Genomic DNA, 19200 nt, shown 5'->3' with positions numbered 1-19200 from the left:
GGCCGTGCTCCCCGTGCCGGGGGTTACGGTGGGGACAGATTAGTCAGCCCCGTGCCCCGGCTTCCACACCGCAGACGTGCTGGGCTCATTTCCCCGCCGTGCGCGTTCCGGGGATGCTTTAAAGCAGAGATTTCTCCACGGTTACTCCGAACATAAAGATGATATATGCACAGCATAAACTGTTTTCATTAAGTATGAGCTTATTTTATAAAAAAGAAAATCAGACAAATTAGGTTTTCTTTTCTTCCATCTCTTTCCCAAGGAAGATTATTTACAGTAGATTTTTTATCCCTCCCCCTTCTATTCCTCCAAAGGCAATGAAAACCAATTCTGAGAGCAGAGCAGAAAATCAGTTTTTAATCAAGGAAAACAACGTGTGGGACGTAGCGATGTGCTGCTCACCTCAGAGATTCCAGCAGCTGCGGGCTGCGCACCGCCCACCGCACGCAGGCCTGGCACCCGGTCCGCCGCCGCCGGGCTCTGCGGGGCTCTGTGGCCAGGAGGGCTGGGTGCGGTGGGGCAGCCAGCAGCCCCTCGCAGTCGCGGGAGGGGTCTTCTGTCCACGTCAGGGCTTCCCTTACACAGAAGTGGGAGGCTCGTGTCACCTGCCTGAGATGGGGACACCGTGGCCAACACGGTGCCTTAACAGGCACGCTGCCGGGGGGACATGGCTCTTCTCTGTGCTTGTGTCCAGACCGGGATGGGGGTCAGCAGTGGCTCAGCTGGGAACTCCGAGACCCCCAAGGGGCCAGTATCTCAGAAGCCAGCCACAGCAGCACGGGTCTGGATTGCCGACACCCTGAGCTGTCCGGGGCCCAAGCAGCCGTGCAGAGCGGGGAACACGTGGCTTGTGGTGTTTGGTCACACAGCTTCAGAAGGGAACAGCGTCCCAGCGAGTCAGCCCTTCCTGAAACTTTGGCCACTTCTGGTCCCTGGTCGGGTCGGGGTGTCAGGGGAGTGACCTCCACAGCTGAGTGGGTAGTACCCCACCTGACACCCAGACACTTGGAGCTCAGCCCCCTGCTCAGCCCAGAGGGTGAGGAGACTTGGGGTGGCGTGTGGGGTCCCTGATGCCAGTGTGGCCTCAGCTGGGCCCTGCTCCGCCCTGGGAATTCCAGGACTCCCTTCCTGCTGGGAATATTGGGAGTGGCCTCCCACCCCCGCTGACACCTGCCCTGGCGTCCCAGGGGACCCTACCCATCATGTGAGCTCACCCAGCACTGCAGGTGCTCACTGGCCACTCTCGGGAGAGTTTGCTGGGTGTGGGGACCGCTGCTGGAGGCAGATTCTGGGTGGGCCTCCAGCACTCCCCTTTGCAGTGCGTCTCCTGAGGGAGGCAGCTCATCCTGCATGCCCCTGATGGCCCAGAGGTTCAGGGCACCGAGGGGTCCCACATGCCAGGGCTGCTCCATAGGGACTGGACTGGAGTGTGTGAGTGAGAGCAAGGCCTTGTGGGCATGGGTTGGACAACAGGACCATGCGGCTGGAACTGGAGCTGTCGATGCAAGTCCTGCTCTGTGGCTGGTGCGTCCTGGAGCAGAGCAGGGAGCTGGAGGTGACTGAGGGTTCAGAGGGGAAGAAATTGGAAGGTGGGGGTGGAGACATTCAGCATCCATGAGGAGGGTGGCTGGTTGGGGTGTCCAAGGGAGCCCAGCCCAAGTGGGCAGTGTCACCTTTCCCAGAGAGGGAAGTCTGCTCTCAGCCTCCTACACATGTAGCCATCACAGGCTGCACCCTGAAGGGAGCCCCACACCCCCAGGCCCTGAGTCCTGGATCCTTCCAGAAGTCTGTCCACTTCCCGAGCTCAGTTGTGAGCTGTCACCACGCTGACTGTATGCGGCTCCCTCGTGCTGAATGAAGCTCCTGGGCCCCAAGGGTGTGGGTGGTTGGGATGTCTCCACCATTGGCCCGCCGTCCAGGAAGGGCTGTGGTCATGCAGGAGTGAGAGGGGGGAGGAGCCCAAGGGAGCACTTACTCTGTGCACAACGTGGGCCTGTCCCTTGTCTGGGGACAGCCTCTTCGAGGATGGGCCACTGCCCACTTGACGCTAGATGTCCTAGGGCTGAGGAAGACTAGACAGAGCTCCCTGTCCTGCACCACCTGGAGGGAAGGAGCTCCCTGTCCTGCACCACCCGGAGAGAAGGAGCTCCCTGTCCTGCACCACCTGGAGGGAAGGCAGTCCCTGTCCTGCACCACCCAGAGGGAGGGGGGTCACTGTTGCCTGGGGGCCTAGCTGTGAAGCTGTGAGCTGCTGTCTGCAGTCCTGACACGTCTGGGGTCTATGGCAAACTTGGCCACACACAGTGAGGACAGGTAACACATTCTGGTTCAGATGTCTCCCGAAGGTGGTAGTGACAGCATGGCCAGCTCCCCACCATGCAGGATGCTGAGGGGCCTGCACGCCCACCTATGAGGGGCTGGGGCTGACATGGCTCTCTGACCGCAGCACAGTTTGCATTCTGTGCGCTTCATGTCTGGATGGAAAGGAAGAGCCGGAGGCTCCTCGGTGGCTGGACAGGGGATGCTCCACAGCGATCTGGCTCCACACTCAGTGGACAGACGGGCCCATGGCCAGAGAGGAGCCACTCCGCTGAACTCTAGATTTTAACCAGCCTAACTGCCTCACCAACATTCTCTTGTATTTTTCTGAAATAAATGCAAATATTTTCATTTCATCCTCGAGGAACCTTGGCTGACTTTGAGAAAAAGGTGTCCTTTTCCTGAGAAGGGGAGGCTGGCAGGAGCGAGAAGTAACGGACTCCCGGGAGGCCACACAGGACCGACACGGTGACCTCTGGGCCGCCAGGGAACAGATCCTGCCCTGTGTCCCCTGCAGGTTCTCCTTGGGTGCACGCTCTGGGTCACTCCTCTGCAATGGGCCCGTCACTGCTCTGAGGAGGGAAGGATGTCCTTCCACGTGTGTATGCACACCCACGGCCAGACAAGGGTGACTGGCAGCCTGGGACAGAGCCTCCTCACCTGTGTGTCTCCCTGCAGTGTTACCGCACTGGCCAGCCCTCCTATGACCTGTTCCCCAATGGAGGCCATGCGCCCGGGCTCCCTCATCCCTGCAGGATCAGCCCTGGAGCAAGTCAGAAAACTCCAGCCCTGCAGGCCTCAGTCCCCACATGTGCAGAGAGGGGCAGGTGGGTGGCTTCGTGCCCCGTGAGGGGTGGGAACACAAGACATTCAGAGGGCCTTGCACACATGTCAGGGCCATGCCTTACACTCCCGACCCTTTCTCACTGGGGTCCTGGGCTGGCGGGAGCACATCCATCTCTATTATCCTGCGTCCACCTCTCCCTCTGTTACCTGCTCTCTCTGAGGGAAGAGATGGTGCTGGCTGGGCTGGCTCAACAACACGACAGCTCTCATAAAATAGTGTCTTTTGATAAGTTATAATGCTCCTTGTAGAAAGTTTGGAAAACACAGAAAAGATGAAAGAGGCAGCTAAAAACGACTGTAGTCAGGGCACTCAGAGATGAGGTTAACAAGGTGTCTGTTACGACGCATTAGCGCCGGCTGCCACCATCCCCAGCTGCCACCATCCCCTCCGGCAGGCGGTGCCCCGAGCGCACTACCTGGCCCTTCCCACCCTGCTGCAGGATCAGCAGCCTTTCCCCGCGAGCGGCCACCCAAAGGGACACCCTCCTGCCCGCGACGGCCGCCACCGTCTCACTCATCCAGCTCCACATCACAGCCAAGCAGCCCTGCAACACCAAGTGCCTGGGCGGGTCGTGCGCTCCCAAAACCTCATCCACAAAAACAGGTGGTGGCCTGTTACCCACCACATGTTTGAAAAGTCTCTAAATAAAATCCCTGAGATCTCATGTGTTCAATTAAAAAAACACTATTTTAAAGGACTTTTTCTATTGTTCCCACATCTTATCTGAGCATGTGTTTCGGGAAAATATCAGAGCGCCCCTTGCTTCCCCCAGGACCTGTTCCCAGTGAGGGAGACGCGACCTTTCTAAAGATCTCCGTGCACCTGGGGCTTGGGGTCGGCAGCGTTAATGGTCCTCCAGCCAGATCTTCATCTCCAGAAGGTGAACTCTTTTAAAACTCATTACTTTTCATGAGAAAAATAATGAACCATAGAAACGTTAGCCTGGCGGGCATCTCTGTTTGGGGAAAGGGCATCAAACAGGACTACTTAGGGAGACCGGCTCAGCGAGGGCTGCCCCCCAGGACGCCCAGGGCAGGGGGCTCAGGGGAGGGGGCGTCACATGGGGAGCAAGGCCCTGGGCTGGGGTTCCCCTAACGGCGGTGCCTGGTGGTGGATGGTCTGTCCTTGTTCTCTTGGAGGGGCTGAGCCCCCAGCTGAGGCCGCCAGCCCCGGCTTCACCTCTGGGGCTGCAGACACAGGAGCAAACCTGTAACTAACAGGGTCCGAGGCAAGGAGGGAGCCTCAGGCAGCATGTGGGGTCCCTGGGCCCTGGCAGTACAGGGATGAGCATGAGGGAAAGGGTGCATTAGCCTTCTGTGGCCATAAGAAATGTCACAGACTGGGGGCTTGTGACAACAGGAATCGGTACTCATGTTCCTGGAGCCACACATGTTCTGGGGGACAGTCCTTCCTGCCTCTTCTACTGCTGGAGGCTCCAGGGCCTCTGGGCTAGTGGCCCTGTCCTCCGGTCTCTGCCTATACCTTCACATGGCTTCTCGCCAGTGCTTGTCTGCACGTCTCCTCTGTGTCTCTTGTACAGACACGTGTCATTATTTAGGGCTCACCCAGGTGGTCCTGAGCAGCTCTTGCCTCAAGTCCCTAACTAGCTTACATATGCAAGCTCTGTTTTCCCAGGTAAGGCCTGGGGATGAAGACATGGATGCGTCCTTTGGGGGCTACTATTGGGCCCACTGTGAGCATCACCCTTGTGCCCGAGAGCTCGGGCCAGCCAGGGGAGCTGTCACGTCCGCAGAGATGGGAATGTTGGGCTCACCAGAGTCACAGCCAGAAGATATTTCGGTGCATTGTTGCTTCTGAGAGCCATCCAGAAAGTGCCCTCAGATACTCCCATCTCCTGGGTCCAGGTGGAGGCCGCTGTAGCTACACTGTAGCCCAGTCTCCTGCTGTTCTGAATGTGAGTTGAATTGGGCAGCCCTGGCCTGTTGGGATGGAGCCTGGGAACTGCTGAGAAGAGGTTTGTGGATTGATATTCAGGAAAAGTCCCGAGTGAGACGATCTGAGGAGGAGAGACTAGTGAGGCCTAGCTTTTAGCTCCTGGCCCAGCTCCTCGCTGTGGACATAGTCTTTGCTGAAGGCATAGATTCATTTTTGGAATACACCCAGGGAAAGGTAGGTGGCCTCTAAGCAAGAATAGAAAGAGGGGTCGGCAAAGCTGTATCCTCTAAGAATTGAGCTTGGTTGCTAATAACAGACACTGGGAATGACAGCAGCTTGAATACAGTAGAACAGAACTTTCCCTCTTCTCAAAGGGGCTGGAGGAGAGCAGCCTGTGCAGTCACGGAAGCTTCAACCTCCTCAGGGACCAGGGCTCCTTCTAACCCTCTGCTCTACCTCATTGACTGCCATCCTAAGTTTGCTTCATAGTCTTACTGTGGCGGCTGATGCTTCAACCATCACATCTGCATTCCAGGTGAGAGGCAGGGAAAGAGAGAGAAAGGTAGAAAGGGCCTTTGCTGAAAGCCTAACTTAGCAATGTCCTCTTCCATCTGCTTGTCCACTTTCTTTGATGATGGTGCTGATCCTAGATGACGACTAGGCCACGAGGAAATTTTCATTCATCTGCAATAAAATGATACAATTAAGAAAGAAAGTATTTCTTTGGACTAATTTTTATTTTTATTTATTTATTTATTTTTTTAAAAGTTTTTATTTATTTATGATAGTCACACAGAGAGAGAGAGGCAGAGACACAGGCAGAGGGAGAAGCAGGCTCCATGCACTGGGAGCCCGATGTGGGATTCAATCCCGGGTCTCCAGGATCGCGCCCTGGGCCAAAGGCAGGCGCCAAGCCGCTGCGCCACCCAGGGATCCCTGAACTAATTTTTTAAAAGATTCATTTATTTGAGAGACACAGAAAGAAAAAGAGTGAAGGTGTGAGTGGAGGGAGGGGCAGAGGGAGAGAGAGAGAGAGAATCCTCAAGAGAGAGAATCCTCTGGGATCCTGAGATTGTGACCTGAGCTGGAATCAAGGGTCAGCCATCTAACCCACTGAGCCACCCAGGCATCCCTTTCCTTGAAAAAATTAAATGAGTATTTAATTTTTGTTCTTCTGACTTTTTTGGCATTAAAGTGTTACTTTCAAAATGGTGGAGGAAGTAGATTGTAATGATGTATTTTGCTCATGTCCTTTCATTTAAAAAAAAAGATTTTGGGATCCCTGGGTGGCGCAGAGGTTTGGCGCCTGCCTTTGGCCCAGGGCGCGATCCTGGAGACCCGGGATCGAGTCCCACGTTGGGCTCCCGGTGCATGGAGCCTGCTTCTCCCTCTGCCTGTGTCTCTGCCTCTCTCTCTCTCTCTCTCTCTCTCTGTGTGACTATCATAAATAAATAAATAAAAATAAAAAAAAAGATTTTACCTATTTATTTGGCAGAGTACGAGAGAGCACAAGCAGGGGGAACAGCAGAGAGAGATGGAGAAGCAGCTTCCTCACTGAGCAGGGAGCCTGACAGGGGGCTCATCCTCTGAACCCCAGGATCATGACCTGAGCTGAAGGCAGATGCTTCATGGACTGAGCCACCCAGACGTTCTCTCCCTGACTTCCTAACACACTTACCCACTAGTTTGGGATAAATCATTTTTATTTACTGCTAAGTCAAGTTATGTCCTGTGATTATTTTTCCTTTGCCATGTGACTTTGCATTTTTCCTGGAGTTAATATTTGCATGATTGTTTTCATGACATGATCTTCTATGAAGCTAGTACTACATTTTCCACACATTCTCATCCTCTGTCAAATACCTAGTAATAATGTTTCCAGATGTCCAAACACATCAAGTAGTGTAACAGCCCCCCAACCTCAACGCCAGCCCCATGTCAGGTAACTACTGGTCTGCTTCTATAATTTTCTTCTTGTAGTTATTTTTTCCCTTTTCTAGAACTTTTACATAAATGAAATAATTCAGTATATGCTCTTATAGGCCTGGCATTTTCAGCATACTGTTTTAGTTTTTTTTTTTAGCATGTTTTTGAGGTTTGTCTACATGTGGCACGAAACAGTGGTTTGTTCCTTATTATTACCAGTAGGATTCCATGATGCCTATGCTACATTTTGTGTACAGATTCACTGGAAGATGGATATATGGTTTGTTTCCAATTTTTGTCTATTACGACTGAGGGGGCCCTGGAGTCTCTATTGATGTGTTTTCACACTATCCTCATGGGTTCAAAAATTTTGTATGTATATCACGATAAGAAACCTCAAAATTCATAAAGAAAAGATGAATCTTACAGGAGGGCCTTCAGAGCCTCTTTGATTGTCTGCTAGCATTCTTAAGTATTTATTTTATGGGAGTTCAGTGGGTTGCTGTATCTGTACCCATTACTCCACTTAGGTGACAAGCCAGCACAGGTGGCAATGCATGGTGTCTAGAAAATGAAGCAACAATCAGCTGGAACATATGGTTATTTATTTTTTTTTTTTTAAAGAGAAAAGACCAAAGTTGTATCCAAAGAAAGACCTTTCCCTGAGAAGAGCAGACAAAAGCAGCCAGGAAAGTCCCCACCTAGGGGCACTTGGGATCCACATGGTCTTCCATTAGCGCACCTGGATCTGTAACTCAAGGTGATAAAATCGTGTTACTTCTGTCCGAATGGGCTCTGGCTGGGCTGTGGCCCTCTGGAGGACCTGCCGCTGCTACTCGGGGATGCTCTTCCCTTCCTGGAAGCAGTTAGCAGAATCTCAGCAGACCCACGGCAATTACTGTGGGCTCGTTTCCAGCCACTGCACTTCCAGGTTTCCTCTCTGGAGCCGCTGGGAGTTCAGTAGGTGGCACGGAGGTGGCTTGACCATCCAGGCATCAGAACGCTCCTCCTTCCACTCGGGGGAACAGGGGCTCCCTGTCTACTGCCTATGCCGGGTTTGCTCCCTCGGGGTGTGGGTCCCAGGCCGGCTGCCAGGGCCTCTGAGACATGCTCACCTCCCCTTCCTCGGGGGCCTCCTGCCTCCTGTGTGCAGAGGCCAGTGAGTGACGCCTTTCCCTCTGGCCCATGTGGAGATGCAGCATGAATTAGGTCTTCTTTGTAAAGAACTTAAGTGAGTTTGAAGGTTTTTTTTTCTGCCTGGGAATTTAGGGCAAGGGCTTCTGGTTCATTTCCACCCCCTGGAGCATTACTTTCTGCGTGTTTGCTGATATGAAGGTGTTTCCCAGCGTGACTGAGGGAAGCCACCTGAGCTGAGTGTGTGTGGAAATAGAAGAGCTGTACCACTTTGATTTGCTCCTACCTCTTCTTGACTCATCCTAATTACTAGATGGCTTTACCTTGCTCTAAAAATCAAGAGAGGAGTCTGTGTGGCGCCTGCTCCATGGCACCGAGCTCTGTGCCAGCTGTCCTGATGCCTGTCACACAGGATCCCACAGGGCAGGACTGACCCCCTGCCCATGGCCTTGCTCGGGGCCTGGCACATGGTAGGCATGCCATAGATATTTCTGACTGATTGGATAAATTCATGAATAAGAAGCGTAAGGGCAGGCACTGGCTGATGTTAATGTGACCATGTTCTGACATTTTTGCCATTGTTCTTTTAGTGAGAATGTTAGAGATTTGACTGGGATTTTTTGAGTGATTTTGGACATGGAGAAGGGCCATCCTGGCTTTGCTTTGTAACCTGGCTGTCTCTTTCTCTTAAGTCAGAATGTGCCCTGACAAGCTGTGGGTAACTGAGACTGTGCACAACCCCAGCCTGGTTCTGCCTCTGGACCTCTGGAGAGCAGATGGCCTGGAGCACGCCAGCCTGTGGTGCCATCAAATAGCCCATGATGTTGAGAAAGCTTGGAATGAAGGCAGAGATTTAGATCATGAAATACAGATTATTGCAGCCAAGAGTCTCAACTAAGCCCTCCAAAAGTGTCCGTAGGTGTCATGTGACCAGGCAGATGGGATATCCGAATAACTCAACAGAGTGTAGGTCTTGGCAGGACACACGCTGGCTCGGAGTGCACCCTATCCAGGGCCCAGCTCCCCGAAGCCTTCCTTGAGCTCAGCCTGTTCTTGGGCCACCAGCCCACTTGCAGCAGGAGTCCTGCTGAGCTGGTGACTGAGGTCCTGTCCACCCGGTCCTCGGTCAGGCTGCCCTCCTCCCAGACACCCACATACTACCTTTAGCAACTGTCGGCCCCCAGGCGTCCCTGCCTGCCCAGGGGTCTGGAGTGAGGTCCCCAGCTCTCCCTGTTGTCACCCTTTTGTCACTTGGGTAACACCCTGTTCTTAAGAGGTGTCGGGGGCACTGTCCTTTGCACCCAGGGGCACCGAAGACCGCGTCAGGAAGGGCTGGTGGAGGACGGGCCACTGCAGCCTCTGTCTCACTGAGGACAAGACGTTCAGGGTCCAGTCATGGGGCCCCTGCCGTCCTGGCACAGCCGGGCCATGTGGGGCATCCAGCTTGTGGAGGAAGCCGACAGTGGCCGTGGGGCTTTGGGAGATGTCCCCTCCCTTATGCACATACTAGAGATGGCCAAGCCACATGTTTGGGGGTCTTTGGCATTAAAGTCTTGCTAAAGCACCAAGGGTAAGACGCACAGGTCTGCACTGGTTTCTAGCACGAGCGTGGCTGTAGACTCTGGGCCCAAAAAGTTCTTAACGTCCTTCTTATCTTTGCAAACAAGGTGTTAAGTCTGTGGAGAAGCAAAACAGTCTTAGTGAAGTCACTGCTGGAGCCTGCGTGGAGCAGGTCGGCCTGCACGTCTTCTCCATCCTTACCACCAAGTTATTTCCACAAGGAATGCATATGTGGTGATATGTCCCTTAAACTTGATGATTTACTTAGTGTCTTAGTCTCTCCCCTTCCCTCCCAAGACATCCTGAGGGAGGGTCCTGTCCCTGAAGACTGACGGTTGCTCTTCCAAAATCCCCATTTCCTCCTGCGTCCCCATGGAGAGCTGTTGCCTGTGCAGGGGAGGTGGAGGTCCAGGCGGAAGGAGGCCATGTCTCCACCCCATCTCCACTCAGCCTGAATCTGTCCATGCTTCAAAGCAAAGGCATCAGATGGGGGCTGGACGGCATGGCGCACCCAGACCTTTGTGGAAGCAGGAACGAGTGTGGGGCAGACCGACACCGAACCCCAGGTCTCAGGCCGAGTCAACAGCATGCACGTGCGGCCCCTTGCTTTCTGAGTCTCTCCACCTACCCTCTGCTTTTCTTGGCCACTCAGTGTGGCCTCCACCCCCGAAGCGTCTGACGCTGTGCTGTGGGTGTGGACATGGGCACCGTCAGTGGAGACCAGGCTTGTTGAGGCTCCGCAGGCTTGAGGGTTTATGGTGTAATTTGTGGAATCAGAGAAACAAGTTTTCTGCTTTTGAGGTCCTTTGAGCATCAAGGGAAGGGCTGAGCGTCGGGCATGTGGTCCCTGGCTCCCAAAGCCTGGGCCTGATAAGCTTCTGGAAACAACGGTGCGCCTGAACCATGGTGAGGAACCAGCCAGCCACCACCCTTTGATTCGGGTTTTAATGGCATTAATTTCCCTCAACATAAACTCATTTAATATAAAAAGATTGTAATTCCCAGCATTCGAGTATCTTTTTTTTTTTTTTCCCGTCCACCTAGAGGGATGTTTGGGGAGGAGCTCGGGGGAGAGATGGTCTCTTCCAAGCAGGCTGCACTGGTTTTTTTCCTGCTGAGGTTGATGCATAATTGAAGAGCCAGCACTGTGGCATCGGGTTCTGGAGCTGGGGAACTGTCCCAGGGCCCGGTTACTGCTGAGACCTGTCCAACGAATAATGTCCCTGTGTGGGATTTACAGGCCTCTGTGGTTGGGAGTGCTGGATACTTAGACCAAGAAGGAGAGAAAGGGTCCTCCTCGCAACCTGGAAACAATCCCTTAAGTTCTTATCCGCCCGTGACGGTGCCCCACGTTGGTGGATGTGTGCCCCACGAGATGAGCAGGGCCATCCCTGCTTCTCTGCTTGCTGTCCTCCATGAGGGAAGACTGGGGAGCACTGTGCCGTGGGGTGCACGATGACCAGGCTGCTTCGGGAGGAGCTTCTTGTGCTGACCAGCTCTTGAGTACCAGTGGCCTCCGTGGCCTCCCACGTGGCCTGGTTGGGAGCATGGACCCTGCGCTTCAAGAGGCCTTGCTGGCGCCATGCAATTAGGTGGCAAGGGCTCACTGAGCCCCTTCCAGAAGCCTCGAAGGGCAGCATTCAGGGGTTGCAGGGGAATGGGTTATACCACAAGGGGGGGGTGGAAACTTCCAGAAGGTTCAGCCCTCATTCCATCACCCTTAAGTGTCACCACCTTTTGGGAAAAGCGAGAGCTTCCCAGGTTTAGCCTGTCCTGGGATTCCTGCAGGGCTCCCGGTTGGACAAACATCCCACAGAGAAACCAGGGGCCCTGTCCACAGAATGCCGCTAGCCCGGGGGGCTCCTCCCCTGTCATTCCCGAAACCTTGGTCTTGGACCTGGGGGTGGTTCTCAAATCCCGGAGCCCACACTCAGCACACAGAGGCCCACAAAGCCAGGGATCTTTATGGGAGCACTGCTTATGTCTGTCTCCCCACGGGATCGTCGAGCCCTTCCCAGGGGCTGGTGCTTGGGGTTCGTCCCCGTCTGCCCGCTGCTCAGACACTCACCTGCTCAGATGCTTGCCGAGTGTCCTTTCAGAGATGGGCCTCCGCTTCCCGCTCAAAGCCAACCGAAGGGCAGGAACTCGGGGGCTCTCTCCCCACTGTCCCCAGCCAGCCAACAAGCCCCCAGCCACACCCCTGCGGCCCCAGTCCCCCGGGGGTCACCTCCTGCCCTGTGTCCCGTTCCCTGCGTCCGCTCTGTGTGCCCCGGGCCTGGCTGTAGTTGGCGTGACCGCTGAAGCCTGTGACGCCAACATGCCACTCCCACCTGAGGACGCCCAGGTGTCACATCGGCCTGCAGAGAATTCCCTGTCTCCCAGTGCCTGGGACTGGGCCTCGCAGCCATCGGGTGCTGCTGCCACATGGCTTTGTCTATGCGCCTGGGCGTCTCCGCCGGGTCCTCATAGGCTGCGTCTCCTTGCCGCGGGATCTGAGCTTCTCCCACTGCCCACCACATGCGTGGCGCCACCTTCACTGCCGGGCTGGCCGCCCTGTCCCTCATCCATACCTGCATTCCACTCTCCCCTTGCCCGGGGGGTGCTTGCTTCTGGTTTGTGGTTGGTGTCTCCATCCCTCCTGCCTGGCCTCAATGCCCCGTGGCCCGGAAGGTCGTCCCCTCCATCCCGAGCACTGGGTGCAGGTGCGGGGTGTTTCGGGATGGCGCCAAGGGTCCTAGACCACTGTCAGACCCGCCAAGGGGCTTGTGCCACCCTGGGGTTCTGCTGTAGATACGGGAGCTGAGGTCTCCATGGCAACACCGGGTCTCCTGATGGTTTGCCGGGAGCCTCGTGCCCACCTGTCCTGTCTAGAGGCCTCGAGGTGGACACAGGGGACTAGCTGTGGGGACAGCAGAAGGGATGCCTGCCTGTTGGATTCCCATCCCTGCCGTGCACCTGCCCTGCGGGGAGGACGGGGGCCGCTCGCCCCACCGACCCCCCACCCACAGACTGACCTCTTGGCCTGCAGCCCAGGGAGGCCAGGAGGCCCCAGTGTCAGCAGTCGGAAGGGACAGCAGCGTTTCCGTGCTGTGACAGATCAATGGCAAGGAGAGAAAGCAGAAAATTTCTTTTAAATGCCTCAAATCTCCTGGGTTATGTTGTACAGTGAAATGAATACACGAGCCTCACAGAAAATATATCTTTCAATTTCTCAGAACTGTTGTTTACGGAGAATACAGCTCTAATCAACTGGGATTTTAGAACTTCGGCCGTTTAAAGGAATGAAGGCTGAAGGTATTTTTTTGAATTTTTAAGTCCTACGAGTCCAAGTCAGAGAAATTTGAAATCTGCAATATTATTTTCCGAGTGATTGTATGTTTGTGGGTTCCACATTTATGGCCTAAGCCACATGGGGAATATCTTTGCTTTATCCCCGAATGTCTGTGCCATTCAATAAATACATCTCTCTCTCATCCGGCATGCTTTTCCGACATATTAAGTGGTAATTTACTGAGCAGAATGCCGTCTTTCAGAATTTACATCAGCTGATGTTTGAAGAGGCGCCTCTCAGCGTGTCTGAGTTGCAGGCGTTGCCTCGAGGACGCGCATGTCTCACAGCGTGGCAGCCCGGACGCGCCGCAGGTCCGTGTCCTTGCCGCGTGGACCGTGGCAGGTGTTGCAGGTGCCAAACATGAACTTTCTGCTGTTGAGGTGGGTTCCGGAGCCGCGGCTGCGGGGACAGGAAGGGGGATGTTGATCACGTGGACGCTGAGCTCGGCCAAGAACGTCCCGGTGCTCACGTGCCCACCTGTTGAGGTGCTGCAGACCCTCTGTTACGGGACTTAGCAGGGGCTGCCGTGGCGGGCGGGCTTCCAGACCCCTCGCTCCTCGCTCCTCAGTCCCGGACACTGAGGTTGCTGGGCCAGGGAGGGTGAGGACACGGACGCCGGGTGGACGTCAGAACTCGGTGTTTAAGGATGGCGAGCCCACTGCCCACTGGGCGGCACCGCCACAGGCACAAGGAATCCTGACCCCAGTTGGGAAGCGACTTTTTTTGGAGGAGCGGGCGCAGCCCCGAGTCAGGGAGCGGCTGCCAGCCTACCTCCTGCTGCCGCACATATTCTGACCAGAAAAAGGACACTTGCTTTCAAGGTAAATGATAATAAAAGTAGGCTCTGGAGATGCCAAGTTCTGTGACGATTCATGGTTCTGAGGAGCAGCGAGCAAGCGAAAGCCTCCGTCTTTGCGTGGGGTGGCGGCCCCCCGATCCTGGGTGTGGCTCACATCCTGCTCGCCCACCCCGTCCTCAGCGAGGGGACCAGACACGCAGAACTACAGAGGATGGGCCTGCTTGCAAGGGGATGAAGGATGACAGCCGAAGCCGCCGGCCCCCAGCAGCTGCGCCGTGCAGCGAAGCACATGCTGTCGGTGACTCTGTTCGGGGCCCCTGCTCCCGGGGCTCCTGGCTCTGCCCTCTGGGGCATCCCTCCTGCTCCATGTGCAACGGCAAATGTTTCCAGAACAGAAGGCTTCTCTGTGTGCTTTACAGGCCTGTGAAAGGCTGGCGGGTGTCAGAGACTGTTTGTACCATCTCGGCCACCTGCTCCTTAAACCCTGTGGGCTTCCCGTGTATCGGACTACGGGACTATGATCTATTGTGTTTGCACAGGACAGGCCCCCTAGGACCCCCTAGGACCACTCCCAGGCTGTGGACAAGGCTCAGAGATCCTCAGCAGCCCTTCCCTCAGGCTGGAAGGGCCCGGGGTGGGGGGCAGAGTCGTAGGAGGCCCTGCGGTCTTCACACGCATGTCTGGAAATGTTCCTAGGGCCTCAGCAAAGGGCCCGACAGCATGCCCCGCAGACTTTCACCCCCAGGCCTGTCCCTAACGGCTGGCACTGTGGGCTGACACTTCTCTGGGGTCAGTGCTCATAGGGTTCTGTGCAGCCAGGGGACACACAAGGGGGATGGTTTGAGTCGTGAGCCCAGAAGGTGCCGGCTTAGACTGCCTCTGAGTTCAGCTCGAGAATGGAGCATTGTTATTCGTTTATTTGTGGCATCGTCCTCTCTCCCTCTGGTCTCATCACGTGTCCAGGAACCTGGCTGCTGCCGTCAGCTCTGTGCCAGGAGGAGCCCTGACCACGAGCGGCAGCCGGAAAAGACACGTCCTGCTCCTCGTGCTGCCACAGGAGCACCGCAGCGAGTGTTTCCACCTCTGACACACGGGGCGGCCTCTCCCCCGAAGGTGTGCTGTCCCTTCTCAAAGTGCGGCGTCTGGAAGGACTGTTTGCATGGCGTTCCATAGCAGGAGCAGGATGGGGCCCAGGGGTGGGGTCCCCACAGCATGCACTCACACCCGGGGCTGGAAGGGCCCAGAGCCCGTTGGCAGACGTCCATATGGCCCGATGGTGGGAGCTTGGCACCAGCCCCTGGGTCTAACTGGCCTGGAGAACAAATGGTGGGCCTGATAGGCTCGTGGTGTGGAAAGCTGAGGCCTCACGGCCTCGTGAAGGCTGAGCCATGTGTGCACGGATCCTCGTGCACAGACTCACAGAGAGGCTGGTCTCCTGGAGTCTGTGACACTGCCCTGGGGTGGGGGTGTGGCCTGGGGTGTGCCTCTGGGCTTGGGCGGTCTTGCACTGGCACATGGTTGAAGCAGGACCTCAAGGGGACCTGGGAGGATCTGAACCCCAACGGAGGCCACCCCGCCAGGCCATCTCCCGAAACGCTCCCCGCGCCCCTGGCAGCCCTTTCCCCTTGTACCCCAGGGGCAGGCTGTCTGCAAGGAGCCTCCGCAGGAGGTGACGGCTGTGACCTGTCAGCCGGCAGAGGCGCCCGCTCCCCTCTGTCTGGTTGGCTGATACGTTCGGTCCACAAGCCACCGTTTAATTAATTATTTTTTCACATTTACTTTATCAACATGTTTATGAAAGTTAAAAATATGAGACATTGAGAGAGTTTTATGATTTCATCCTAAATGCATGTAGGTCTGCTTCCTGGGGTCCCTCCCTGCTCCTTCCTGCACCTGCTTTACGACACGTTCTCGCATCTGGCTGGTCTCTGACGCACATCTGGGTGGGCAGAGACGCGAGGACATGTCCTCCCCACGAGTCCGAGGCTCCCTCACCTAGAGCTCTGTGCTGTGACAGCTTCTTTTATATAGAGGTCCGTGTTATGAACATTTACAAGTGTAGGTAAAACATCCAAAACTCAGCTAACCCCCTCTCACTTTTGACAAACGTGGATCCCCAGGAAATGGGGAGACACAAACCCCTGAGAGGTTGGAGGGCTCCCCGGCCGGCAAGTCCCTGGGACCCCAGACACAGCCTCTCTGTTTGCCATCAGCACTTTTTTTCTGTTGACTGGACAAAAAGCCTCATCCAGAGCATGACATGTGGTGGTTCCTGGTGCAGGTGCCCGGGGGGGCTTCTATGAGGCTGGTCCGTGTCCCCGCCGGCCGCAGGCACAAGCCCCAGTCACTGCCGCATGAGCTCGCTGCCTGGTGTCTCCATTCTGCCACCGAGGGGCTCCCAGGGCATTGCCAGACCTTGGCTTTGGGTGAGTAAAATGCTATGAGCATTTGTGGCCAGGACTCCCTGGGATGCCTGCGTCCACTCCACACGAGTAGCTGGGAGCAGGTTGGCTGGGGGAGATGGTGAGCGCGCCTAATTTTAAGAGGCTTCTAGACGGTACGGCCCGATGTGGTGGCACCGTCTCTCATTTCTACAACAATTTGTAAGATTGCCCAGTGGACTCATTTGCATTTTCCTGATGACTGATGATGCCGAACACGTTTTACTGAGTGCGTCTCCTGTCACCGTTGGATCAGGCTGTCTTCCCGCTCTGCGGTCCTGGGATTCTCCGCGCGCCCTGCAAACCCTTGTGGGGCCCGTGCTTCTGGGGTACTTTCCCTCTGTCCTTCTGTGGCTACGTGTCCCTGTTCTTCAGCTGCATCTAGGTGACCTCAAGCTTTGCGTCTCAATCACGTCCGATGTGGTGCGCTTGCTTTGCTGCTGTCGCGGGACGTGTCCCAAGGAGCGCAGGCTTGGCCGCCTCACAGACCGTGCTGTACCTCACTGCCTGTTTGCGTGGCCTTCCTGCTCTGCTCCTGCGTTTTCCTGTCTCTCTTACGTGAATACACGTCCCCCTTTTTCCCCTTCTCTTCCTGGTTTTGGGTTAATGCCAGACTTCGCTGGGAGTTGGCTGAAGCTGGCCAGCGTCCTCGGAGCTGTGGCTCTGGTCTGGCGCCCTCATCGCGCTGCCCACTGAGCTGGGTCCGTCCAGGGCCGCGGTTTCCCTGCAGGCCACTATCGTTCACCTGACGGCTTCCTTGCTTACAGCTCTCCTCACCCCTTCGTCCTACTTCCAGTTTCATCTTTCCTGCCGAGGCAGCTCCTTTGCCAGGTGTGCCCGTGAGCCTCCCAGAGCCCGGCTGTCACCCGTCCTGTCTGGGGCTCACTGGCCCCCACGCAGACGGTCAGGTCTTCTCAGCAGGTGAGAGTTTTACTGGTTTAAGATCACTTCTTAGTTTCATTTCCTATTAAGCATTGTAAACGAGGCAGGTGGCTTCTGTTCAGACCCTACAGTCAGTCACATGGGGCCAAGTTTAGGATTCTGTGGGGGCAGTGGCTGCTGTTCCCACTGAGCCCCAGGGTGCGCCGGGACCCTCGGTACTTCTGGCGGTGGGGTGGGGGTGCTCTCCGCACCTCCGAGGGGTCAGCCCCTGACCCCTCCACCCGGGGAATGGGTGTGCAGGTCACTCGGGTCGCTCCATTCCTGAGCCCCCAGGACCTGAGGGCCAGGCCTGTTCCCCAGCTCCAAGCCACCCCATGCATGTTGCTCATCATAGCTCAGGGGCTGTACCTTCCCTTGGTCATTGCTGTGAGTCTTGCCCTTGTGTCCCTTCTCTGGAATGTGTCCCTTCCCTCCTTGCCGGGCGAGGGCCCACGGTGGGAAATCCATCCTCCTAGACCCAGGGCTGGAACAAACAGCAGGGAGCAGGCGGCTACAGGGACGGCTCCGGCAGCTGGGAGGTGAACTGGTTGCTGGTTCAGTGTGCAGCCTGTGAGGGTGCAAACAGGCCCCTGGGCTCGTGGCCCTCACGGCTCTGGAGAAACCACATCCTGGGTTCCTCAGGCGCATGACGCCAACTGCTGGGGACCAAGGGGCTGCCGTGTGCGCTGGAGAAACGGGAGAGCTTCTCACTCACAGCAAAAGCTCCGCGTCTGTATTTTGTTTCCAAGGCACAAAGCTCACGTGATGCTGCGTTGGCCTGGTCTGTAGGCCGTGTGCACGCTGGGCAAGAAGGAGACCTGCTTCTCCACGGCGGTATGGGCTGTCATCCTGTGGTCTGTCCTGTGGTCATGAACCTATGGCCCCTGCACTGACCTGTCCCCACGGCTGGCAGGTAGAGCCCGGTTGACCATGCCTCTGAGGTGAAGGAAGCAGATGGAGCCTCGGTTTTGTTGTTAATTTAGTGAAGCATGTGGCATGCTTTCCTCCCTGGAGCTTCTGGCCATTCACGTTCAGTTCCAGACAGTGGGGTGGAGCGGCCTGTGTCTGCCTGGAGCCCATGTCCTGGTTATTGGCTCAAACACTCATCCAGGTACTGTGTAGACAGGACTAAACTCCACAGTTAAGTTGCTGAATAAAGGAGAGTATCCTGAGTCATTGGGGTGAGCCTGGCCTAATCACGTGAAGTGCCTTCAGCATAGAGCCAGGGCTCCAGGGAAGCAGAAGTCCTGCCTGGGAAGGGCAGCGTGCATGGGTGCTCTTCCCGATGGCCCGCCCAGTGACGTCACACTTGCCTAGCCAGACCCTGATCTTCTAAGCCTCTGCCTTGCCCTGGGCCCAGCCAACTGTGACTCCACGTGTCTCAGGGTTGAGCCCTGAGCAGCATGGATGGGAAGTAGAGCTGATGCAGCCAGGGTCTCGCAAGAAGAGAGAGGCCCCTTCTGCTGTCAGGGGCTCAGACCCCATACTGCGGGCGCTGTGTCCCTCTTTCTATGTGGGTTTGATGATGCAGAGGCAGCTGGTAATGTGAGGGGGATGTCTGGGCCAGGGCGCTTCTCCAGGCACGGGGACAGTCTTCCTCACTGGGCCTCCTCATGATCCCCTTAGTTGGGGGAGGACCGGCCAGCGTCCACTGAGCTCGGCCGGCATGAGAGGTCATGATGAACAGAATAGCCTCCCCCCACGGCAGGCGTGGAGCTGAGGGGTGTCACTGAAGGGGTGTGGGGGACGCGAGGGATGGGCAGGCCCTGGGACATCACTGCAGGGACACAGGGGATGGGCGGGCTCTGGGACATCACTGCAGGGACGCGGGGGACAGGTGGGCCCTGGGACATCACTGCAGGGACGAAGGGGATGGGTGGGCCCTGGGACATCACTGCAGGGATGCGAGGGACAGATGGGCCCTGGGACAACATTGCAGGGACGCAGGGGATGGGTGGGCCCCGGGACATCACTGCAGGGATGCGAGGGACAGATGGGCCCTGGGACATCATTGCAGGGACACAGG

At 56.2% G+C, this 19200-nt stretch overlaps 2 long non-coding RNA genes across 6 annotated transcripts; one reads left to right on the top strand and one right to left on the bottom strand.

Annotated features, from left to right (window-relative positions):
• Positions 1-375: 375 nt before the first annotated feature.
• LOC140621963 (uncharacterized) lies at positions 376-12466 on the bottom strand. Of its 5 annotated transcripts, none has more exons than XR_012021709.1 (6): positions 12253-12466; positions 4941-5746; positions 3967-4121; positions 1976-2100; positions 1215-1559; positions 376-932 (listed from the first exon to the last, which is right to left on the bottom strand). It is a non-coding gene; the product is annotated as an uncharacterized lncRNA (long non-coding RNA). The 5 variants fall into 5 exon arrangements; XR_012021706.1 differs by adding an exon at positions 3313-3407 and having other exon boundaries at positions 378-932; positions 3989-5746; XR_012021708.1 differs by having other exon boundaries at positions 378-932; positions 1215-1531; positions 3967-5746.
• A 42-nt stretch (positions 12467-12508) lies between these two features.
• Positions 12509-16576, top strand: LOC140622395 (uncharacterized). The gene is made up of 3 exons (XR_012022165.1): positions 12509-14925; positions 15668-15845; positions 16094-16576. It is a non-coding gene; the product is annotated as an uncharacterized lncRNA (long non-coding RNA).
• Positions 16577-19200: the final 2624 nt, after the last annotated feature.

This window comes from Canis lupus, chromosome 31, assembly GCF_048164855.1.
Source record: "Canis lupus baileyi chromosome 31, mCanLup2.hap1, whole genome shotgun sequence".
Classification (NCBI taxonomy): Eukaryota; Metazoa; Chordata; class Mammalia; order Carnivora; family Canidae; genus Canis; species Canis lupus.
The sequence above is the reverse complement of the archived record's forward strand: the minus strand, read 5'-3'. Positions and strand labels throughout refer to the sequence as shown.